A 26,247-nucleotide genomic window follows, 5' to 3' on the forward strand; every position below is an offset into this window, starting at 1 on the left:
GTATCTTTTTATACAAAAGCCTAACAAAGTACAACTTGGATCCTTAACATTTAAGGTCTTCAAATTACTGAAAATCAGTTCAATCCAATTTACCATAAAGGATAACCCATAATCTTAACAGTTATGTACTGAAAGCACAATGACCACATTTACAAAAATCTATAGACCTAACCAGAGAGCAGAGATATCACTAGAAAACAAAACAAAACAAAACAAAAACCAAAAAACTAAGTATCCCAAATATATGACAGCAAAGAAAATCCATTAAAGAATGAAAAACAAATTCAATTAAGAGAAAACTGATGGAGAAGGGTCATCTGTCTATGTGTTACTTTCACTGGGTAATAAAGAAACTGCCTTGGCTTTTTGATAGGGCAGGATTTAGATAGGTGGAGTAGACAGAACAGAATGCTGGGAGAAAGAAGCAGGGTCAGGCAGTCGCCATGATTCTCCTACTCAAGATGGATGTAAGCTAGAATCCTTTCCGGTAAGCCACCACCTTGTGGTGCTACATAGGTTATTAGAAATGGTTTAATCAAGATGTGAGAATTAGCCAGAAAGAGGTTAGAACTAATGGGCCAGGCAGTGTTTAAAAGAATACAGTTTCCGTGTTATTATTTCAGGGCATAAGCTAGCCAGGTGGCCGGGAGCCAAGACGGATGAAAAGCAGGCCTGCTAGCCTCATCACTACAGAAACCTAACCATAATACCATACAAGTCAATGAATCCTATAACCAGTATTTAAAAAGCCAATAGTAAATACAGAACCCAATCGTTTTCTTATAGTAGCTATCAGCTTATCTCTAGCTACCTACACCACCTCCCAGTTCTAAAGCAAGAGCCATTTCAAACCATTTTGACAAGCAATTGTTTTATGCTTCTATTGCTAATGCTCATAACAACAGTCTCTGCAGCATATCCCAACTCTAAACTGTCTTTATACCAAAAGGTCTGCTCCTGGCTCTTTTCTGATACCCCAGTGTTCTTGTCTTGCCCATTTTTCTCTGCTTCGCCCTTAAATGTGATCATTCTGTCAGGGTCCAGCCTCAATGGATTTGTACAATCTAGGGTAGAGGCATGTGGGTTAGAAATGTTAGGCAAGGTAGACAGAGACACAAAAGAAATACAGAGACTAGGAAAGTATCAGGAAGGCAACTCAATCAATACTGAATCCATCAATGCTGGACCCGGATGAACAGTACAACAAAAATTACAAGTAACAAATGTATTATCACCAAAATTCAAATTTTGAGCTTTTGAAAGGACAGTATAACACATTACATTAACAAAGAGAAAAGGTCAGGATAGAACACAAAATAGGGGAAAGTATTTTATTTATTTTTAAAGGTCATACCACTATAAACATTTTGATTTGTTAAAATAATTTTAATATATAACCTTTTATTATTCTAGCAATTTAATTTTATTTAACTTTTTTCATTTATTTTATATACCAACTAGTTTCTTCTCCCTCCTCTCTTCCCATTCTCTCCCGCACTTTCCTTCCACCTCCCATCTACCCCTCCCCCCATGCTCTCCTCCTCCATCACCATTCAGTAAAGTGCAGGCCTCCCGTGGGCTTGCACAAAGCATGACACATCAAACTGAGGCAGGATGGTGCTCCAATCCCTCCATCAAGGCTAGGCAATGAAATCTAGCATGAGGAGTAAGTTCCCAAAAGTCAGCTAAGCTCAAAAACTGGACCTGATTTCACTAAGAGCCTTACAAACAGGCTAACTTACACAACCCTCACACACATGCAGAGAGCCTAAGTCCTATGCAGGCTTCTCAACTGTTGGTCCAGAGTCTATGTGCTCCCATTAGCTCAGGTCAGCTGTCTCTATGGGTTCCCCAGAACCCTTGAAACCTTGACACCCCAGGCTCTTACAATCCTTCTTCCCTTTCTTCAGGACTCCCAGAGCTCAACCCAGTGCTTGGCTGTGGATCTCTGCATCTGCTTCCATCAGTTACTAGATAAAGGCTCTCTGATGACAATTAGGGTAGTCACCAATCTGATTACAGCAGATAGTTTAGGCACCCTCTCCACTTTTGCTAGGAGTCTTAGCTGGAGTCATCATTATGGATTACTGGTTATTTCCTTGGCACTAGGTGTCTCCCTACCACCAAATGCCCTCCCCACATCAAGAACTCTCTTCCACTATTCTTCCCTCTCAGTCCCACCCCAACCCGCCTCCAGGACCCAATCTTGCTCCATCAAGTTCCCATCCTCCCATCCTGTCCCCCAGTTTACCCAGAATATCTCTTTTATTTCCTCTTCCAAGGGAAATCCATGTGTCCTGCTTTGGTCCCTCCTAGTTACCTAGTCTCTCTGGGGTTGTGGATTATGGTTTGGTTATTCTATACTTTATAAATTCTATAATATTCACTTATGAGTATATACCATGTTTGTCTTTCTGGGTCTGGGTTATCTCACTCAGAATGATTTTTTTTTCTAGTTCTGTAATGGCATTTCATTTGTATTTTAATAAACAAACCTTGCCTGGAGATGAGAGAGTAAAACAACCCCATACAGACCAGGCAGTGGTAATACACATCTTTAATCCCAATATTCCCACTAGTTGCCATAGAAACTGGGTGGTGCATGCCTTTAATCCCAGAAGTAAAGAGGATTCTAAGACTGGAGGAGACAGCGCTCTCTCTCTCTCTCTCTCTCTCTCTCTCTCTCTCTCCCTCCCTCCCTCCCTCCCTCCCCCCCCTCCCTCCCCACCCCCCCACTCTCTCTTTCTAATTCTGAGATCCCTGGAGGCAGGATTACCATTTCAGACTAAGGTATAAGTAAAAGCCAGTGGCTGGCTGTTTGTTTTTCAGACCTTCAGGTTGAACCCTAATTTCTCTGAATTTTTATTAAGCGTGCTTCATAGTTCCATCCACCTGCCTGCAAATTTCATGATGTTATTGTTTTGTATACCTGAGTAATACTCCATTGTGTAGATATACCACATTTTTTTTTTATCAATTCTTCAGTTGAGGGAAATCTAGGCTGTTTCCAGGTTCTGGCTATTATGAACAATGCTGCTATGAACACAGCTAAGCAAAATGTCTTTGTGGTATGGTTGAGCATCCTTTGGGTATATGCCCAGGAGAGATATAGCTGGGTCTTTAGGTAGATTGATTCCCAAATTTCTGGGAAACCGACATACCAGTTTCAAAGTGGCTGTACAAGTTTTCACTCCTATGAGCAGTGGAGGAGTTTTCCCCTTACTCCACATCCTCTCAAACACAAACTGTCATCAGTGCTTTTAGTCTTAGGCAGGGAAAGTGTTTTTAAACCATGGATATAATAAGAAAATTGTATATAAACTATATAAAAATTTTCAAAATTCAACAATGGGAAGACAATCCAATTAAAACTTGGTAACAGATTTAAATAGACAAATATCTGTGGAAAATATACAAGTAATAACACATGAAAAGATGTTTAACATCTTCGGAAATACAAATGAAAATGGGGAGGAATAAAGTCAGAAAATGGCCAAGTCAGGAGTACCAAGTTCTCTCTGTCCACATAAATATCCAAAAAGCATCAGCAACAAGAACTAACAAATCAAACTTGTCAAAGTACAGAAGAGTAAAAATTAAATAATTATGCAACATTGAAGCAAGAAAAAGAAACTCTAATACTACAAAGGCTGTGTGCTAATTTTATAGGCCCGAGACACACCTTCCAACACCCTCTCACACACAGAAAAGATAGCCTTAGACCATAATTCCTGGTCTCTGGTTCAAACTATTGTGTTGATTCTAATTTATGTAGGAGCTCATTTCTGTTTTACCTAAAACTCAATTTTGAAAAGGAGTGGTCATCTTAAAAAACATGGCAAGCACAGCTATACATGCATGGAACGAAGTATTACTATACAAAGACATACTACAATATTTAAATCCTCAGAAGTTTAAGCTGAGAATTTCTCTCAAGACTACAAAGGAGAATTCACAAGACAATGTGCATACCCACACAAAGATATGTGAGCAGAGGAAACTTTAGGTAACTCTACGATTTCACCCTGAAATGATCCTTACCTCTAGTCACAGAGTAAGTCTCATGTCATTTCCTCTACCCAGAGGCAATCCATAAAGAGTAGAAGAAAATTATTCCCTTCCTTGCATTTTCTTTCACTTTTTGCATTTAAGATAAATACTTCATCAAAATACTAAATGAACATTAGCTAAGAGAATTTGTTGTTCATACATAAGAAATACAGTCTGAAGGCAGAGACTGCTTGTTCATTTCCTGCCTATCCAGACTAAAAATAATCACACTGAAACTACATTAATTACAAGACTGTTTGGCTTAAGCGTATTTCTAGCTAGCTCTTATATCTTAAATTAACACATTTCTATTATTTTATATTTTATATTTCTGGCTGGTGGCTATATGACATATCCTCAACTCTATCTACTTTTCTCCTCTGTCTCTACTTGGAATTCCCACCTTGCTCTATTCTGTTCAGCTATAGGCCCAAAGCAGCTTCTTTATTAACCAATGGCAATAAAACATATTCACAGCATACAGGGGGGAATCCAATATCACCTGACTTTGAAATTAATGATTTAAGAAAAATCAATAAGAAAAAAAAGCAAATCTTGAAAAAGATACTATGAGGCCAGGCTTGGTTGTGCACACACTTAATCCCACCACTGTGGAAGCAGAGGCAGGCAGATCTCTGTGAGTCAAAGCCAACTGGTCTATATAGTGAGTTCCAGGACAGCTACTACCACTTGTGAGAAGAAACAAAAAGTATACTAGTCCACTGAAATTAAAAAAACAAAAAACAAAACAAACAAACAAAAAAAAACACCAAGAGAAATATCCCTAAGGAAGTCTAGACAAGGGACTCGTGTTACAGAAGATTTCAACACCCATAACAGATGAAAAGTTCACTCTAGGAGCTTAAGAGAATATCTCATGAAGTAGAAAAAGAATTAGTAGACTGGAAGAAAGACAAACAAGAGATAAGAAGTCTAAGCAACAGAAAGAGGATATAGTAAGCAAATGTGAGCACAGATTAAGGGGGCTGTGGGACATTACCAAGCAAACAACAAACATGTAAGAGAACAACATGAAATAAAGGCACAAAATGAATTATTGATAAAATAAAGAGTCTTCTTCCAGGCAGTGTGGTACACACCTTTAATAACAGCACTCAGGAGGCAGAGGGAGGCGGATCTCTTTGAGTTCGGAGCCAGTCTGGTCTACAAGAGCTAGTGCCAGTGCCAGGACAGGCTCCAAAGCTACCGAGAAATGCAGTTTCAAAAAAATCAAAAAAATAAATAAAAGGTCTTCCTCAATCTGATAGAGGACCTGCTAAGTTTCTACAATATAAGTGGTTGCTCATGTGCAGTGAAACATCTCCGGATCCTTTACCAACCAACCTGCATTGGTGTCTTGTTGGAGGGTACCCTGGTAATGGCCTCAGAGGTGTGTCGCTGTGTGAGTATGTGTATGTGTGTGTAACAGGCTTCTTGTGTATGTACTAAGCAGGCGTTACACTGAACCTTACCCTTAGACTCATAGATTTATTATGAGCAGTTGGCTCTTGTAATTATGGACATCAGAAAGTCCCAAATCTGCATTTTAGCCAATTTGGAGCCCAAAAGAGCTAGTATGAAAATTAAAAGTCAGGAAATGTGATGGTCTGTGTTCCGGTTAGTAAAATGGCCAGCTTGAGACAAGAGCCAGTGCTTAGTTTTACTATGTAGGCAGGAAAGGACTGGTAAGGACTGATGTCCTGATCTACAGGTGTCAGTCAGGTAAGAGTTTCCTGTTAGCCCTTCTGTTCTGTTCTTTTGTTAACCCATAACCTAGTTAAGTTGACAGATATAATTAGCTATAATGAGATTTTTTTAATTCCCTCATTGTATTTAAATATGTAACCCCACTGTTTCCTGGTTTCATGTTTTCTGGTAACAGATTGTGGATAATCTTACTAAGACACAATAGATTACTTGATTTCAGGTTTTTTTTTTTTTTTTTTTTTTAATCTTTAAGCTACAACATGCTTGGTTATGTGTTTCTTTGCAAGTCTATGACTTTATCTGACCTGGAGTTTCTTGAGCTTTTAGGATTTGTAGATTCAGGTCCTCCGGAGCAACTGACAGGCAACAACACCTCTTAAGAGTCCCACCCCATCCAATTGTTTTACCTTTTATATAATCTTAAGGGGCAGAAAGTCCTCAAGAGGGTTTCATGAACCTTGTGAGCCTCCTCTTCCTTCCTATGAGGGTACAGAGAGCTTGTACTCACTGAGAGGCACTAAGAGAACCAGGAATGTTAATCACACAGGGGTATCTCAATGATGGAAGAAATAAAAATCAAATACCTGCATTCCATCCAGAAAGTTGAGAGTGGATTTTGTTAGCAACCTGATGACCTTTTTGTTATCTATGGAGGTAGACCTCACCCACCTTTTGCTAAAGAGACAGATACCACCCAAACTCCCCAGAATAATTACTCCAGACTCTTCACTCCCTAGAACATTACCCATCTGGATCTAGGGAAGAAGTTACATGTACTTTATGGCCTGCTGACATCTGTGCTATATCAGTCAAAGAGCATTCTACATTCTAGGCCTTTGAGCTATAGAACCTACCCTTATAGTCACATGCACTTTGAAAAGAATTTCTATGTAGCCACAGCTCAAGCTTTATTGTGCACCTAGAATTGGAATGGTTGTAGCCTGTAAACCTATTCCAAATTGTACTGTATTTTAAATAGGCTGACAATGAACCCTCTGACAAGAGACTCCCCAAAGTCTGATCCAGGTTGACAAAGTCAATCTGCATCTTGTTTTTATTCTTGTCTTTGCTTCCCCACATGGATACCTTCAGGGACCCGTGCCCCTCAGTTAACAAGCCCAACACAGTAGAGCTTCCATGCACAATGGTAATAATCATATACAACTAGCAATACATTTAAAGCTACTGGCCAAACATTATTGCAAATAATAGAGTTCTGTGTGATTATTTAGAGTCAAGCGTCTGGGAAGAAATAAGTGGCCTCTGCCAGCAGACATACTTTATGACAACAGCAAAGGAAAAAGGAGGACGGAGCACAGATTTGTTCATCATGGCAGTTGCTTCTGGATCAGATTCAACCAGAATGTTATAAATTTAGTATGTTAATAGTAATGTTCTTGTTAACCAAAACCAGACAATTTTAAATATACAAAAGGAAATGAATAATTATCAAAATAATTCAGTCCAAAAACTAGTCAGAAATAAAAGATACAGAGGAAATTAAGGAGAAAAAGGTATAATGAAATAGCATAAGAACAACTAGAAAGAAGTAAGAAAACAAACTAGTAATTACACAATTCAACAAGAACTCACTTATATATGTACACATATGTGAATACAGAGTGAAATACATGAGAGAGAACACGAAATACAACACAAAACTATACATTCACCTCAGGCATGCACAGAAAATTCTCCAAGAAAGACTATTCTAAGAAAGACCATATGTTTACCACAAATTATGTCTCAATAACATAGAAAGGCTGAACTCATACATAGCATCTGTTCTGGGTACAAAGAAATAAGCTATCTTCAATAACAGAAGGAAAATTAGAAATTAGATAAATGTGTGGAAATAAATAAAGAACTCAAAAAAAAATGTCATCAAAAGAACAAATGATCCAATAAAAAAAATGGAAAACAGACCTAAACAGAGATCTCTCAACAGAGGAATCTAAAATGGCTGAAAGAGGCCGGGCGGTGGTGACGCACGCCTTTAATCCCAGCACTCGGGAGGCAGAGGCAGGCAGATCTCTGTGAGTTCGAGACCAGCCTGGTCTACAAGAGCTAGTTCCAGGACAGGCTCCAAAACCACAGAGAAACCCTGTCTCGAAAAACCAAAAAAAAATAAAAAATAAAAAAAATAAAATGGCTGAAAGACACTTAAGAAACTGTTCAACATCCTTAGTCATCAGAGAAATGCAAATCAAAACAACTCTGAGATTCCATCTTACACCTGTAAGAATGGCCAAGATCAAAAACACTGATGACAACTTATGCTGGAGAGGTTGTAGGGAAAAGGGAACACTTCTGCATTGCTGGTGGGAATGCAAGCTGGTACAGCCCCTTTGGATATCAGCGTGGCGATTTCTCAGAAAATTAGGAAACAACCTTCCTCAAGACCCAGCAATACCACTTTGGGGTATATATCCAAAGGATGCTCAATCGTGCCACAAGGACATGTCCTCAACTATGTTCATAGCAGCATTGTTTGTCATAGCCAGAACCTGGAAACAACCTAATGCCCCTCAACCGTAGAATGGATAAGGAAATGTGGTACATTTATACAATGGAGTACTACACAGCAGAAAAAAATAATGGCATCTTGAATTTTGCAGGAAAATGGATGGACCTAGAAAACATTATTTTGAGTGAAGTAACTCAGAAACAGAAAGACAATTATCACAAGTACTCACTCATAGGTGATTTTTAAACATAAAACAACAACAACAACAACAAAAAAAAAAACAGCTTACAAACCACAATCCCAGAGAACTTAAGACAACAATGAGGACACTAAGAGACTTACATAGATCTAATCTACATGGTAAGTAGAAAAAGACAAGATCTCCTGAGTAAATGGGGAGCACGGGGACCTTGGGGGAGTGTTGAATGGGGAGAAGGGAGAGGAGCAGAGAAAAATGTCAAGTTCAATAAAAATCAATAAAAAAAAGACATTGTTCACTTGCAATAAACAAATTTCAAAATCAAAAGCTTAGCTTTAAAGACTAAAAGAAGAGCTAGTTTAAGTTAATTCCAAAGGAAAGAAAAAATGAAAAATTAAGAAATTAAAGAAGCTCAACAGAAAGAATGAAAAAAATCCAAAGCTGGTTTTTCAAAAGGATGAATAAAATTGGCAATGACTAAAACTGGTTTATAAAAGGGGAGGCGGGGGCAATGAACTAGAATCATCAGTGAAAATGAAAGCATTACTACCAATTTTACAAATTTAACATGAACTGCAAGAGAAAGTAATAAATAACTAGTAACAAGCTAGATAGCAAATATGAATCAACAAATCCTTAGAAACACACAAATTTTACCTAACAAACTCATACAGGAAAAAATTCAGTAAACCTGTTATAACCAAATTGAATCCATACTTTTAACATCTCCATGAATGTAAAACCCAAACCAAAACATGTGACTTCACTGGAGATCTCTATTAAATGTTAATAGAATCTGACTAGTTTCTTTCTAATTTTTCACAAAATTTAAAAGAAGGAAAACACTTCCATGGCTCATTCGATAAAGGCAGCATTATTCCTGGGGCCTCAAGAACCTCAACAAAGGTCTAACTGCTCCCATATTCCCAAATATTGTTTATAAATGTTCTTTTACATTTAAAGGGGGATATACTATAGAGATTTGCATGGGTGTGGATCTTGATTTATTGATACAAATTTAAGGTCAATTTTGTTTTATGTATATGTATTTCTGATCTTGATAATGGTATTGTGTTTGTGCAGCTCATTTAAAAATGTAATGTATAATTAAGAAATATATGTTAATAGTTAATCATCAAGCTTGTAGTCATGTTAGTTAGATTTTCTAGATGTATAGAGGTATATTTCAGTTAGATAGGTATTCTTCAAATCTTTAAGAGACCTTCAGAATATGGCATTTAAAATGTTTTAAAAATTTAGGAATTTTCATCACAGTGAGACACATGTGCTCTTGGTAGCACCAATCTACTTCAAGAGGAGGTTCGGCATTAAACAGGCTCCTTATGGAGTTGGTTAGCCATTTGGGCAAGAAACTGTTCTTGCCTGAACTGCTTCACTGGACCTGCAGAATCCACAGAGAAATGACTGCTGAACTTGCCTAAAGGTGAGATGATCCTTTGGGTTCCTGCTTCATAAAAGAGTCTGTTCTGTAGGACACAGAAAAAAAGTGACTGACAAACTGCCAATATAGGTGAAACTGACTTTAAAATTTCCTGCTTCATGGAAAAGTCTGCTGGACACTATCAGCCTGCAGGCTGAAGATGGATGCCCCAACGGTACAGAAAAACTTTGGGTGACTGCGCAGGCAGTGAGATGTCTCTGTCAATTTTAGAGTTTTGGAAGTTGCTTGCAATGCACTTCCTGTTTATTTAGGTAATATTATATCCTATGGAGTTAAAGAATTTATAGTTATAGTTTTCCTAAGTTATAATAAAAGATTTTATCTACTTATTGTAACTGTAGTTCTTGCTTGATACCTGTTTTATTATATGTAATTTTACTATGTTAAAGCCTTCCTTTTTGTTTAAACAGAAAAGGGGAAATAGTGTAGGAGTAGGAGGTCCTTCTGTCTATGTGTTGCTTTCACTGTTTGGGGCCTATAGCAGAGCTGTAGGGGAACAGAGCTAGGTGGGGAAAACTAAATGGCATGCTGGGAGAAAGGAGGCAGAGTCAAAGAGCCACCATGGAGCTGCCATCAGAGTAAGACATGCCGAATCTTGCCAGTAAGCCACTACCACATGGTGATAAGACCAATCAGGTGCCTTAGGCAAGCTACTGTTAAAAAGATACAGTGTTACTAAGCTTTACAATATTCTTTCCTTTATGAATCTTTTATGAATCAATTAATCTACATATGCCTCCATAAATCTTTGGTACCAGCCTTGACTACTCTTCTGACCTCTAAACTTGAATTTTTCCTCTTCTACAGCGTGTATGACAGAAAGAAACCCATTATGGCTCAAAGACCAAATTCACGTACCTATTCCAGAACACATGGTCTCAGCTAACAGTTATTGTAGTCTTAGACATCCATGCAAATAAATCTGGGCTTCTTAACTTCTAACTACCTATTCCAGGCCTAAAATTAAATAAACAATTTTTGTCAGCTTTAACTTCTTTTCCTTCCAGTTAAAAGAACAATTGCTTTAAAACAGCATAAATCCCCTCCCTTAATTCCTCTTGTTTACAAACAGAGATCAAGAGATTCAAACTCTAAATATAACATACTGTCTCCTTTTCCAAGCCCTTGGGTAGTCTCTCATGAAATAAATTTCAACTACCTCTTCTTAATAGTCCTGTCAGTTACCAAATGGATTCAACATTCTTCCAGCACACTCCAGAGTTCATGTCTGGATGTTCTGTCTTGAATTTTTTACTATTCAGCAAAATGCCTCATTCTCTAAGACCTAAAGGCTTTTGTTATTCTCAAAATATATAACTTTCCTCACACATTTGAGATGCCACCAGACTGTAAGATGTTTACCAATTTTATGGCAGGCAGTGGTGGGTGCACGCCTTTAATCCCAGCACTTGAGAGGCAGAGGCTGGCGGTTTTCTGTGAGTTCAAGGCCAGCCTAGTCTAGTTCCAGGACAGCCAAGGTGGTCCCACAGAGAAATCCTATCTTGAAAAAAGAGAAAAGAAATAAATATATTTACCAATTTAGAAATAGTAAAATGATAGAAACATATATCTCAGACATAATAAAATGCAATTTCTTTCTTTAAAGTATCAATTCAGTGTTTATATTTCATGTTTCTTTTTAATGCCTTTTGTATTGTGACTTAATACTTACTGTCAACCTCCTTTATATTATAAACACTTAGGGATCAAAATTCTCCTATCTATGATTCTGTAAAAATTAGACTGCAAACAAGATGCCAATAAATCACTTAACCACAAAAGCCTGACAAGTTGAGTCCAATACCTGGAGTCCCTGTAAAGAGCCCCAGCTCTACAGAGCTGTCCTCTGCCATTCACAGGCATATGGAGTCACACAGACTGTGAAAACACAAGACCTGTATAAATAAGCTAAGTCCCATACCTATCTATCCAGAGAGCTCCTGGTAACTGATAGCTGCTGGGAGAGGGAGAACTGGTTTTCTTTAATGGAGTGACACTGAGTGTATCAACCACAGTCCAGGGCGGTTCCATGCTCAGCCAATACAAACTGGACTCTGTGACTTTAGTTTTTGTGGGTTTTTTAAAAAATCTTTATTTTTAAGAGAGACAACATGAAGTTGGGTAAGCAAGGAGATAGGATCTGCGAGGAGCTGGGGATGTGTATATATAAAAAAAGATATATGAAATTCTTAAAAAATAAAAAGAAACATTATTTTTAAATCATCACTAGAAAACATTAACGACGATAATAGTGGTGGTAGTGGTGGTGGTTGTGGTAATGGTGTCCCCAGACCAACCCTATCTTAGTAACTAATAAAAATTAATAATAATTTATTAAATTCCTCTAGGATTGATGTAATAGAATCTAGATTTGAACATATAAAAACAGGGAGAGTGGGAAGAGATCAGATAGACCAACTGACACCTATCTCACTTATCAGAATAAATTAAAAATATACATTAAAACCAATTTGTGAAATGGATCTCATTCAAGTGTAAGATTTTGTATTTTAAAAGATATGTTTACTAAACTTAAATGTCATACTGCAAATCTGTCACTCTTCAGTATCAGAAGCTACATTACAAAATTTTCTACATTAGAAAAATTTCTACATTAAATTTCTACAGTGGGAAAATTTCCTCAAACTCCTGTGAAATTACTGCATCCCATCATACAGAAGTAACATAGTTAACTAGCTCCTAATAACACACTCTTTCAAAACTCTGCCAAGGACACTAAATCACAATTGGTGCTTCTCATTCCTTCTTTAAAAAAGTAAGTTTTCAAGAATATCAGATTAACCAAGAAGTCATGTGCAACTTGAAAACAAAATAGCATTTGCCCTGTTCTTTAAAGTCACATTATTTAATCATTCTGAATTTCCAAATAACATAGGAAAAGGGAGTAAAAAATTTGGGCACAGACTGAAAAGCCTTACATTAGGAGGTACTTAGATTAAATGGATAATTTAAGACATAAAAAGAAGAAAGCATTGAGAGTTTATGCCTACCACTCTTCCACTGCCTGAGCTATTATATAACTGTTTTCCAACTTACAATTCAGCACTCCTAAACTCATCTTCAGCTTGAGATCAGAAATAATCTGGACTCAACATTGCTCTGCAATCCTATCTTGCAAGCTACAAACCAGATACTCTAGCTGACCCGATTCAAGTTTTATATACCTGCTTTAAATTTGCTGCGGCTTGTGTGCCTTTGCAAAGTCCTTCCTTTTGCCTATTTGCCAACTCTTGAGTTATCCTTCAAAGCATGGCTCAAGTTTCCTGCCAGCTGAAGGAAGCTCACAAAATCCAAAACTGGATTACTCCTTCCTCCCTTGAATTCTGACAAAACCTCATTATGCATCTCTTATCACATACTCATTAGAAATGAAAATTACCTCTTTTAAAATTATCTCTTCCCACAACTTTGAGTGTCACCAAACCAAGAGCCAATTTTCATTTCGATAGTTTAGCTAACTATAAGTGCCAGTCAGTAAATACCTGAACTGAACATAAGTGCTAGTACTCATATCTAGTTTTAGATAATTATTTCTTTCCACTGCTTAAAATTATATAGTAACCCAGACTTGTGTCTCCAACTACACCCAGCCTCTCTACTCTAGGACTGACTATCAACAGCTGCTGCTCCTCTGGGTCACTTCCTCCACACACCAATTAAGGTACCACTTGTACCACCGATCCCATCTGCCTCCACGGAGAGCCCATGCTTGCCCTAAAACTAGGTGGGAGACGTATATTCCTCTCCAACTGCAGTCCACCCACCTGAACTAGCTCCCCCAACCCTGTCCATTTTGCACCAAGACCCAGCTTAGTGAAGTCACCAGCTCCTTCCCTCCATACAGCTTCCTCAATTGCCAGTATAACTGGGGTCCCACATCCAGTGTCCAGGCCTCGTCGAGTTAGCCACACCCACACCACCCAACCTCCAGGCTTAGATCAAGAGGCAAACACATACCAGCACATGTCCATGCGTCTACTAGACTTCACACCATTTACATTATATCCAATTTTCAGACCCAATCTGACCTACATAACCTGTGCTCTGTCCCACTCAATCGTGATCGTATCAGACACACAATCAGCAAATATAGTCCACATGTCCAGGTTTCATCAGAAAAACACAAACAATATGAAAGAATAAAGCAGTATACACCACCATCACCCCAAAAATCCACAAAACATATAAAAATGCTCTCCTGTGATAATTACATAGATGAACCTAGGACACAAAATTAAAAAAAAAATTATAAACTTAATCGAAGAGTTTGAAGATAACACAAAGAAACAAAGAACTAAAAAGAGAATGAACCATAAAAAGAATAAATGTCTAAGCAATACTGAACATGGGATGACGTGGAAACAATCCATCATTAAAGAGCACCACTGAAGAGAACGCATCATGAAATGCAAGCAGAACAACTCAGCAAGTTCTATCCTACTATCTGACAAAATAAGACTTCAAACCAAAACCAATCAGAAAAGATAAAGAAGGATGATTTAGTTTAATCAAAGAAACAATTAACTAAGAAGACATTACAATATTAAACATATATACACCAAACTCTGGTGCACCCAACTTTAAAAAGATATTACTACTGAAATTAAAGACACAAAGGAACATCCACCTTTAAGATGGGTGGTTTCAACACTCCACTTTCTGCAATACATAGAATACACAAACAAAGTTCAGATACACATCAAGTGGATCTAACATATAGCTACAGAATATTTCACCCAAACACCAGAGAATACATATTCTACTCAGCAGCTCATGAAGTTTCATATCTTGGGACACAAAACAAATATTAGGAAACTTAAAAAAAGAACAGAAACAATTTTATATTTATATATGTATTTATCAAATCTGACCATTAAGCAAATAAAGCTTAACACAGCCAACAAATCTCTAGTAAGTACAAAAATTCATGGAGATTAAACAATCAATGAATGACAAATGGGTCAAAAAAAATCATGAAAGAAAAGTGTTGGAACTAAATGAACATTAAGACACAGAAAATCCAACCTCTAAGACAATGAAAAGCAGTTCTACAAGAGAAATTTATAGTTTTAAGTGCCTACAATTAAAAAAAAACAAATAAATGGCTAAATGATGCAACTCACAAATTTGGAAAAACCAAACCTAAATCAAACAGATGACAAGTAATAATAATAACAACAGATATTAAGGAAACAGAAACAAAGAAAAGGGCAAAGAATCAATCGATCTAAAAACAGGTTCATTGAGAAGATAAACAAGATCAACAGATGCCAATTAACCAAAAGAAAGACAACACAAATTAACATAATCAAAAATGAGTAAAGAAACATTACAATGGACACCAAAGAAATTTAGAATATTATAAGGAAATAATTTTTTTTAAAAAAATATGTATATCATTAAATAGTAACAGAAAAATAAGAAAGTCTTCTGGCCACAAAAACAATAAACAAACAAATAAATAAAAAATGCTGAGGCTAAGGCAGATTCAGAACAGAATTCTACCAGATTCTCAAAGAAAATATACAGCCAAACAAAAGGAGCACTCTAAAACCTATGAAGCCAGGAGACATTAAAGGAGTACAAATACCAAAAGAAGTCAAACTATCCTTAATGCAGATGATACGGTATTACACATAAGACATCCCTAGAAATGTCTAATAATTTCATCAAAGTAGCAAGATATAAAATCAAGTTACAAAAAAAAAAATCAGAGACCTAATAAACATGCTGAGAAAGGGAGACACACTCCTATTCACAGTAGCCTTGAAGAAAAGAAAATATCTAGGAATAAATCTAACCAAAAAGGTGAAAGAACTCAACAATTAAAACTTAAAATCTCTGAAGAAAAAAAAATGGATCAAGACACTAGCTAGGAAACACAGAGATATCCCATACTCATCACTAAAACTTAAAATTATGAAACTGACCATTCAAAAAGCCATTTACAGATTCAATCCAATCCAAATCAAAATCCCTACCTCATTCTTACAGAAATAGAAAAACATCCCTAAAATGCACATAAAATCAGAAAAGACCCCAGGTAACCAAAGCAATCCTGAGCAAAATAAGCAATGCTTGAAGAACCCCTTCCCAGATTTGAAGATGTATTACAGAGCTATAGTAATAAAAGCATTATGGCTAACTAGCACAAAACAGACTGATGCAACAAAATAGAAGATCTAAACCTGACTACACATAACTACAGTCATCTAATATTTGGCAAAGATTCCAAAACCAAACAATGGAGAAAAGACCACATCTTCAACAAATGGTGCTTGGAAATTTGGATATGCAGATGTAGAAGGATGAAATTAGACCCATACCTATCACCTTGCACTGTGTGCCTGAAATACTGCCAGAAGAAAATATAGACAGCATGCTATCCATGTGTAGGGAAGAATTTTCTGAACAGACTCCTTTGCTCAGTAATTAAGGCCAACACTGACAAGAGGAACCTCAAAACCAAAAGCAGCCTAACAACTAAGGAAATATCCAAGCAAGTGAAGAGAAAGACCACAGGGTGAGGGAAAGATCTTTGCCAGCGATACATTTGGCAGAGGATTAATACCCAGAATATAAAGCACTCAATAAGCATAGGGTTTAACAAATAAGCCATTCAAGAAACAGGATATGGATCTGAGCAGAGAGTTTTTAAAGGAAGAAATAAAAGTGGCTAAGAAATATCTTGAAAAAAATTTTCATCATCCTTAAAATTGCGGCCAATAACTATTAAAGGGATTGAACCTAGTGCAACCACTCAGAAAATCAGTGTGGAGAATTCGCAAAAAGTTAAAAACAAGTCTTTCATAAGACCAACTGTATCACTCCTTGGCATCTGCTTAAAGGACTCAACATTCTACTCCACAGATACTTGCTCAGCCACATTCACTGCTGCTCCAATAAGAAACTATTCTGTTGTATAGTAATAGGAAATTATGACATTTTCAGGCAAATCAAACCAGAAATTATACGAGGCAACCCAGCCTCAGAAAGACAAATGCCACATGTCCTATCTCCTCTTCAGTTTCTAGCTCCAAATCTTCAGATATAAGTGCAGTTCTCACTTCTCACCAAAGAAACGTCTCTTTGCAGCAGCAGACAGACCATCATGGAAAACAACTGGTTAACATGCAAAGATCAACTGTTGCTCAGCACAACTTTTATACCTAAGGCTCAAGGAACTGCTGTGGCAAATGCTCTTGTACACTGTAAAAATCTGTCACTCATTGGTTTAATAAAAAGCTGACTGGCCAGTAGCCAGGCAGGAAGTATAGATAGGGTGACCAGACTAGGAGGATTCTGGGAAGACGAAAGGCTCAGTCTGCAGTCGCAACCCAGACACTGAGAAAGCAAGATGAGAACGCTGTACTGAGAAAAGGTACCAAGATGCATGAGTAAACAAAGATAAAGAATTACGCGTTAATTTAAGATGTAACAGCTAGTTAATAATAAACCTGAGCTAATAGGCCAAACAGTTTATAATTAATATAAGCCTCTGTGTGTTTCTTTGGGACCGAGTGGCTGCAAGATCAGGCAGGACAGAAACTTCCATCTAAAAGGAACATTTTAGAAAAGGAGGCAGAAATATTGCACAGTCAAAAGACTAGGAAATCTGCTGTAGGACTGCTGAAAGCTGGCTAAATAAGACCTGTGTAAGTACATCACCAATAGATATATCATTGTGGAAGGGGAAAATCCCACAGAGACCTAACCCTAAACAAAGAACTACAAGCAACTAAGAGACATTGAAAGTGGAAGAAATAGACTTCACCAGAAATGAGGACCCTAATTCTTTATCCAATATCAATCAAAATCATACACACAAATAACACTAGAAGGTCAGAAAGCTGTACTTGTGTGTATGTGTGTATGCACATGAACACATGTATAAAACAGTAATTTAAAAAAAGAGGCCATGAACTTGAAAGGGAGCAAAAGGGAAGCAGAGGGTTATGGGCAAAGTGGAGGGAGAAAAGATTATATTTCAATTTCAAAATCCATAAAAAAATATGGATCTGAAATTCTCGTTAACAATTTGTTACACATACATATAGACATATTGATGAATATTATACACCACCAAGAAAACTGCTGAGCTTTCAAAATCATTCCCAAGATTTAGCCTGTGCTCCTCAGTGTCATGGGCAATTGCTTTTCTCTAGCACCTCTAACCGTAGGCAAAGATGTGGTCAGTGAACAGGCAGTACTACAGTCATTACTTCTCCTCTTTCCAAATTCTTGGGGCACCCCTGGCAGGTACTGTCTCTTCCAGAACCCCAGTTTCATTCATACTGTTTACCCCTCTGATGCTCTAGCTTCTGCCATACAACCCTACTATGACGGTTAGTTTTAAATGTCAACTTGCCAAAGCCTAGAATCACCTAAAAAGATAATTCGAATGAAGAATTCTCTCAGTCAAGTAGACCGTGGGCAATCCTATAGAGCATGGTCTTGTTAACAGACATAGGAAGACCCAGCACTTTGTGGGTGGTGCATCCCATCCACTGGACCCTGAACTGAATAAGAGTAAAGAATGTAGCTGAGTAACAGTGTAAGAAAGCTGGCAGAGGAAGAGCATCCATTTCTCTCTGCTCTTGAACGTGCGTGTGATGTAACTACTACTTGACTTCCTGGACAAATTTAAACCTAATAAAGTTGACGTCTTATCACAGCAGCAGAAACTAAACTAGTTTGTTTCCTCCCAGAGTCATGGCTTCTGTATTTGGATAAGACTACTGGCTCTCATCTCTACTCCAGACCTAATGGGAGTATAGACACTTCTTTCTATGGCAAACATCTCAGCTGTTCATAGCCCCCTGTTTGGTTACTGACCAAATCCATTATTAGTGAACTTAGTTCTTGGATTAACTTTCCTCTATTGAATAATCTCTTAAAGTTACTATTTTCTAGAAAAAAAAATGAATTCTCAGCTATGCGTGCTGCCCCAATCCTGTAATCTCAGCACTTGGAAGGCTGAGGAGAAGCCAGAGGGTTACATAGCAAATACCAGGCAGATCAAAGCTATAGAACAAAACCCTGTCTCTGAAAAACAAATTAACAAACAGAAAGAATGCACTGAATATATTTCAGCATAGTGAAGTATTAAAAACTTTCAAGTGAAGACAGCTTATTATACAAAAAAACATTATTCTGAACATAGATACAGAGAAAATCAGCCCTTAAATTCTTAAAAGTAAAAATAAAGAATCTAACATTTTATTCATAGCAAAATATTTTTCACTAGGATGAAGTCTTTACTCAGCTGCAATATTTGCCTGAATTAAATCAATCACATACAATAAAAATGTCACTTTTTTGAGACTTACTTAGTAGAGGGGAAAATTGGAAAGATTATGGGATTTGGAGTCACTGCAGGCCAAGACATCTGTTCAGAGGAAAAAAATGTTAAGGACCTCCTGTCACTGACTTATCATTCAAATCCATAAAACTCGGGACTTTTTTAAACTAAGTACTTTTAAAAGATAAACTGAACTAGATTATTCAGTTAAAGCCACGTTTATCCAAACATACTTCAATACATTTGCTTAAGATTATAAAATAGCAAGGTAAAAAAAGAGTCACCTTAAACATATGGGATACAATGCTAACAACAGATTATTACATAAAAGACTTCATTCTTTTTTCAATAATTCCTACCAAAAAAATCCTAGTAGAATAAGACTGATAAAATAATTCACTCTCGCCGGGTGGTGGTGGTGTGGGCCTTTAACCCCAGTACTTAGGACGCAGAGGCAGTGGATCTCTGTGAGTTCAAGGCCAGCCCAAACTACAAGAGATAGGCATCAAAGCTACAGAGAAACCTTGTCTAGAAAAACAAACAAACAACAACAATAATAATAATTCACTCTCTGCCTTTAATCTCAGTACTTGAGAGGCAGGGGCACACTGATCTGAATTAGAGGACAGCCTGATCTACAGAGGAAATTCCAGGACAGCCAGGGCTACACAGTGAAACCAAATAGAAGAGGGAGGGAGGGAGGGAGGGAGGGAGGGAGGGAGGGAGGGAGGGAGGGAGGAGGAAGATAATTTTCTGTCCATATTGTATTCAAGAAACAGGGCAGTTCCACAAAAGAAAGAACATGTATTATTTTTCTTCTGAATAAAGAGCATTTCTTAATCTCTGAATGCATGGTCTTGATCGCTACAAAACAGTATTTTAAAATCCCATAAATGTACAAATTAAGATCTAAGGTCAATTTGAGATTACAGACACTGAAAGAATGAGAAGTGTAAAGAAACAGGTATCTACCATTATTAATCAGGGTCTGCTGAGCATAAACTTCCAGACATTTATATAAACAACTTATCTCATTTAAACTTTATGAGATAATTTTATGAAAATGTCACACATATTTTCTAAGCTATCTCACTAATAAACAACAGAATCAGAATTTCTACTCAGTAGTGTCTGTGTCTAGATAGTAATACTATTAACAATTCTCCCTTCTTTTCTCTAGAATAAGATGCCCTGTGGTAGTATCAAAGTAAAATAAAACTTTTTTTTACAAAACAACTTGAGACCTAGTTAGTTTTTCAAGAGTCTTTAATATCAAGCTTTCAAATAACTAACATAACTAATAAAAATTGAAATCACAGTTTTAATGAGTCGATGTTCAAGTTCTATAAGTAAACAGACTATAAGGATCTATTATGTAAAGTTCCTAAGTGATTCCCAATTAATACAGACTTCTTACTGATAAAGACTCAAAAATTAGATCAACATCTCCAAGCCATGCTCCTGCCCACTTCTCTGTGGGCTGTTCACCATATGCTCACAGATTAGCCTTGGTGCTCTTCCTGCTCAACCATTCTTACGAGCTGGTTAGCAGTACACGAAAACAGCGTAAAATGCTAAGCAACTGTCCACGATCCTTGTTAAAATTTTCATATCTGCTTTCTAGTATCTACAGTGGCACCAATATTTTACATACTACTCCTTGTCAAACAACAACAAAAATTAATACCATATCAAGGAATAAATGATATTTTACAATCAGGAGCACATAACTAAAACAAAAATTTCATAATAACCACATTTATATTTACTGCACATAATACATTTGATATTTTCTAATTGTTTAGAAAATCAGAGTAGCAACCCACTAAGCTGATCTCACAAACACTAACCTACAATAGAAGAATGTTGCTCTACTTCTAACCCCACTAAGGAAATATTGATGGAACTTTAGTGTTTGACTTCTGTCTCTCCAGAGTGAAGGAGATAAAGGACAAGGAGGGGAAGAAAGGAGAAACTCTTCTCTAACACATCAGAAGAGCTAATTCATCAGCCCTTCCAACACAAAAGATCTGTAATCACGTTAACTATTTTAATTGTACGCAACTTGGTACAGTCATAGTATTTGACCAATTTCACCACCATATTCTGACTTTCACCTCAAACAAATTGTACTAACCAAATAATTCCCAATGTCTATTTTAGGCAACTCTTTATTGGTATTTATAAGGTTATTCTGTAATAGGATAATGAACTTATATAGTCATTGATCAAGGCTCAACAAATTATGAAATTCTGCATTGTTTAATCCACAAAACCTGTTATCTCACTTCATCCATACAGACTTAAACATGAAAACTACAGATTCTTTCCATCTAATCACAGAGGTGTTATTACAATATACATACAATAATTTCTTGTCATCTTGAGATGCTGCCTTTTTTTTTTTTAAGACAGGGCTTCACTATGTAGCACTGGTTGGCCTGGAACTCACTCATTATGTAGACCAGGCTGGCCTATATCACACAGAAATTACTTTGTCTCTACCTCTCAAGTGCTAGGGTTAAAGACAACCACTATCATGCCCGGCAAGATGCTGCAATTGAGACATACAATCAATTAAACTATGGAAAAGATGTGCTGTCAGGAGGCTCTTCAGGGGTTAAATAGTACCATCACTTCTAAATAATTTATTTAATAAATTGATTTTATAATGGATGATTAGCCAATACAAAAAGAACTACAATGTTTCAAATTAAAGTTTTACACAGATTTCTTCTGTATCACCATTATTGTAAAGCCATTGAGCCAATATATTAGTTAGAATGTCAAAAATAGGATGTTTCCTTAGCAGAACACTGTAAAAATAATCTAGGAATATTTATGATTACCATTATTCTGCCTAAGGTCTATTTTTCAAGTATAATTTTTAATAGATTTTTGTTTGACCTAAATGTCAGAATTACAGAATGTGAAGATATAACTTCACAACCCCCCAAAAATAGTATTTGTTTTTCAAAACAGTTGAACTAAAACAATGAAGAGATACATGAAAAATACTACAAGCAATAATAATTTCTCATTTCAGTTCACACGACATACGCTACCATTCTAGTGATCTACCCAAACTGCTCTAGATATACATAAAGCATCACTATTTAGAATAACAGAGAATGACACAAAAAGAGTGTTGAGGGAAGGGGGATATATTAATTTATAATAAAATATACTATTCAACTTAAAATATAAACCTTTACTCATGGGTTACTTTCCTACTTTTTTCAGGGTTCAAGTTTGTTAATGATCAACGGTCAGTTTTTATTGCCTTTAACAGTCAAATGGAAACTCAGTAAGTTGGTTAAACTCTAAGTCTAAATATGAAGAAAACAAATATAAAGTGATAAATACAAAGAAATTTAATCAGTATCCCAAAGCTAAGCATTGGGATAAAAGCATAGGAAAAAAGGGATCATATGAGCTATGTATGAGGGAAGAAGGAGCAGACATATGTGGGACATGAAGGACTAAAAAATTTCCCAAGTCAAAGCAAAGACAAAACATTTAACACTTAGCAGTGACAGAAGAAACTGAAGAGATTGGGACGGCAAATATATGCAAGCAAGCACAAGCAAAACACAACTTTCCAAGTGCGTGTACTCATCTCACTCGGAGAGATACACAGGCATTGAAGCTTCTCGGTTTTTACAATTAAGGCTTTTCATTTTAGAAGAAAACAGAGGAAATAAAACAGTGACAATTTTTACTTTTAAAATGAAAATAAACCTCCTAATCAGCAATACAAAGAAAACTCATCAATTTTCTTTCTAAATAATAAGGCAGTTATACAAGATAATTAAGTCAACTAGTCAGAATTCAGCTTAGTATTAGCTATGTAAATCAGCAATGTGATTTACCATTCCAGTTTCTATTTCCTTAGTTGTGAAGATCAAGTGAATTAAGATATGTAATATGTTTAGAATATAAAGCAGCAAGTTAAAGTAATAACTAAAATTCAGGTTATAACAATTATAGGACTGGAAGTAGTAAGACTTTCAGAAAGTTGTTTAAAACTTAACTACTTAGCTTGTGCAAGGGCCCTACATTCAATTCCTTGTACCATAAAAATAATAGTACAACCATTTTTATGTATGGAAAGCATAGGATGTTATATGGAACACCTTAAACTCAATTACACGAAAAGAAAAGTTGGATCCAGTTAGAACACTCTTTGTGTCTCTCAAATGTTTAGAAAAGTCTGCTTCATATCTCGAGAATACACTATCCAATTGAGATATCAGGCACACTGCTTTTACCAATAAAAACACTTTCATCCAGCATTACATGTGGACTCAAGATTCCTAGCCTATGTCTTACTAAAACTCAGCGACCTGGGGAACAAGTTTCTCAAGAAGTACACCAAACTATTATAGCAAAATACAAAAGACCCAAAGCAAAAATGTAATGCGGGCATCACACAACATATAGAACATGGAATTTTGTACTTTTCCTTGCCCTGAATTCCAGAGCTGGCTCACTCTACTTCACCCTTCACTGAACCTTCCTACACCAGGCCATCTCTAGGTCCAGGCATTATCTACATCTTGGGTATAGAACAGGGTCTTTCTTGTTCAGCACCGCTGCATCAATATGACATCTACTAAATTAGCGTCCCATTTTAACAAGAACCCGAGTGAGCCAGGTTTGACCAGTACTCTCTAGCACACTGCTGTATTCCTTTACAAATTCAAAGACAACATAAAAGCGCTTTTCTTTGCCACTGCATTCAAAGGTTTCTTTTTCTATGTTGCCTACAATTGATGCCTTCTGTGCACAGCACAGCACTAATAATATCTGGTTTTATGGATTATATCTTGATGTACTACACATAGAAAAGCGGTAACATTTCAGTCAATCAGTTTAACATGTAACCTGCATGTTAAAGTTTCTGGATTCCGTTCAACTCAAAGTTGAGAAATGAGATTCTTCAGAAAGCGATTGAGGGGGTGGGGGGTGGGAAAGGGGGGCAGGTATAAAAAAAACCGTAAACTTCAAAAACTATTAAAAAGCTGAATTAGTTAATAACTTAAAATACTTAAACTCTTTACTATTCATAACTAGTATTGACCAAACTCTAGTTCGCTTTTGCCCAGAATGTTTGGGAAGATTAGTATACTTTCAGAAAAACAGGAGGGAGGGCAACTTTCACCATAGTTTTCCTAGGTTCCTGACAGGCCTCGAACTTTCAAGCTGGTGTGAATACTTAAGAAGCGCTACAACAAATGAAGGCAGCAGCAGGGTTTGTCTCTACAAGGCTGCTCGTCCCAGGACAGGAGCAGCCTGACTTCCGGCCTGTGAAGGAAACGTCCTGCCAGGGCTGAAATGAACAGGGGAACCGACCAAGGAGGAAGTGGGGCTGGCTGAGCCATCCGGCTCTGCCCGGTGGCTCCGGGGCCTCGGAGGCCTCCAGCGGAGCGGGAGAGCGGACTGCGGGGCTGCCTCGCCCGCCCGCCCACCCGCCGCCGCCGATCGAGCCTCTGCCCGCCTCCTCCCCAGCCCGCGCCGAACCCACGGCCGAGCGAGCGCGGAGCAGGTCGGCCGCGGCCGCCTCAGGCCTCAGGGCGGCGGGACGGACCCAGCGAGGGAAGGTTGAGGGGAGGCCGGGGAGGGAGCGACGGCGCGTGCGGCTGGCCGGAGAGGACGCCGGGGAGGCGAGGCGCTTTTTCACCGTTAGCATCGTGATCGTGATGTGTTTACCTGTGTGCAGCAGGGCTCCCCAGCTCCTACTCCCTGAATCCTCCTCCCCTCCTTCCTTTCTCTCTTTCTCTCTCTCTCTGTCTCTCGCTCGCTCGCTCTCTCTCTCTCTTTCCCCCTCAGTCTGCCGGGCTCTCTCGTGGAACCTGCCGGCCCGAGCGGCAAGAGGAGGGCGGGAGGTGGCGGCGGTGACCAGCGGGCACGTGACCACGCTCGCGCCGTAACGGCGTCCGCCTCCCGCCGCGCGCCCTCCCGGCGCTCCACCTCTGCTACCCTCGCGTCCCGGGCCGGTGCGCAGGCGCGCGGCCGAGCCTGGTGCGCGCGGCCGAGCAGGCGGGCTCGCGCCAGGCCGGGGGTTCCTGCGGGCGCCCGGCGAGGAGGCAAAGAGCACGCCCCGGCCCAAGGCGCTGCCAGGGCCCCGCCGGCGTATAGGAGCCGCAACCCGAAGCCCCCGCGCTCCACCAGCTTCCCTGAGAGGGACTGGCGAGGAGGGAAGTCAGCCCTGGGAGCGTCCTGGGAAGCTAGCGCTCCTGCCTAGGAACTCACATTTCCTTGTCACCTGTCAATGGCCTTCCCTTCATCATTGGTCTCCAGCCGTAGACATGCTGACTGCTCCTGCCACCCAAATCTGTTGGGAGAGACTCATTCGCACTTGGTGAAGACCTTTGTGCGAACCCAGAGATGTTATTTTTCTAGCAAGCCCACGCCGGTAAAACCACGTAGGCTTTATCTTTTCATACCCTAAATCTAGTCTCCCTAACAATCTAATGACTGACAGTTTTGGCAGAACACAACACCCTAGCTTATCACTCTCTGCCCTGCTTAATCCTGACATAGGGTTCCCTTTAACCTCCAGCGCTGGGATGCTTGTGTTTGCTTCTTCCGTAGGAAAGCATCTGAGTGATAATGGTAATTAAAGTGGCAAATACCTCATGTAGTTTTATTTTTTTTTTATTGAGAAAAGAAAAAAAAACAAATTTCCTCCTCCTCCCAGCCTCCCATTTCCCTCCCCCTCCTCCCACCCTTCTCCCCCTCCTCCCACCCTTCTCCCCCTCCCCCCATTCCTCTCCCCCTCCCTCTCCAGCCCAAAGAGCAGTCAGATTTCCCTGCCCTGTGGTAAGTCCTAGGTCCTCCCCCCTCCGTCCATTTCTAGGAAGGTGAACATCCAAAGTGGCTAGGCTCCCACAAAGCCAGCACATTACATAGGTTCAAAACCCCGTGCCATTGTCCTTGGGTTCTCATCAGCCCTCATTGTTCGCCATGCTCAGAGAGTCCAGTTTTATCCCATGCTTTTTCAGTCACAGTTCAGCTGGCCTTGGTGAGCTCCCAAT

At 38.5% G+C, this 26,247-nt stretch overlaps 1 protein-coding gene across 4 annotated transcripts in view; it reads right to left on the reverse strand.

The window, feature by feature from the left end:
• Tbc1d5 (TBC1 domain family member 5) overlaps positions 1-25,109 on the reverse strand; it is a 452,807-nt gene extending 427,698 nt beyond the window's left edge. For all 4 annotated transcript variants that reach the window (XR_005974648.1, XM_041656297.1, XM_041656299.1 and 1 more), the window contains exon 1: positions 24,920-25,109. The gene's annotated coding sequence lies outside the window, so the exon portion shown is untranslated. The remainder of the gene's footprint in view (positions 1-24,919) is intronic.
• Positions 25,110-26,247: the final 1,138 nt, after the last annotated feature.

The sequence above is a fragment of the Microtus oregoni genome, unplaced genomic scaffold, assembly GCF_018167655.1.
Source record: "Microtus oregoni isolate MIOR12 unplaced genomic scaffold, Mior012 000007F_ref0000211, whole genome shotgun sequence".
Lineage (NCBI taxonomy): Eukaryota > Metazoa > Chordata > Mammalia > Rodentia > Cricetidae > Microtus > Microtus oregoni.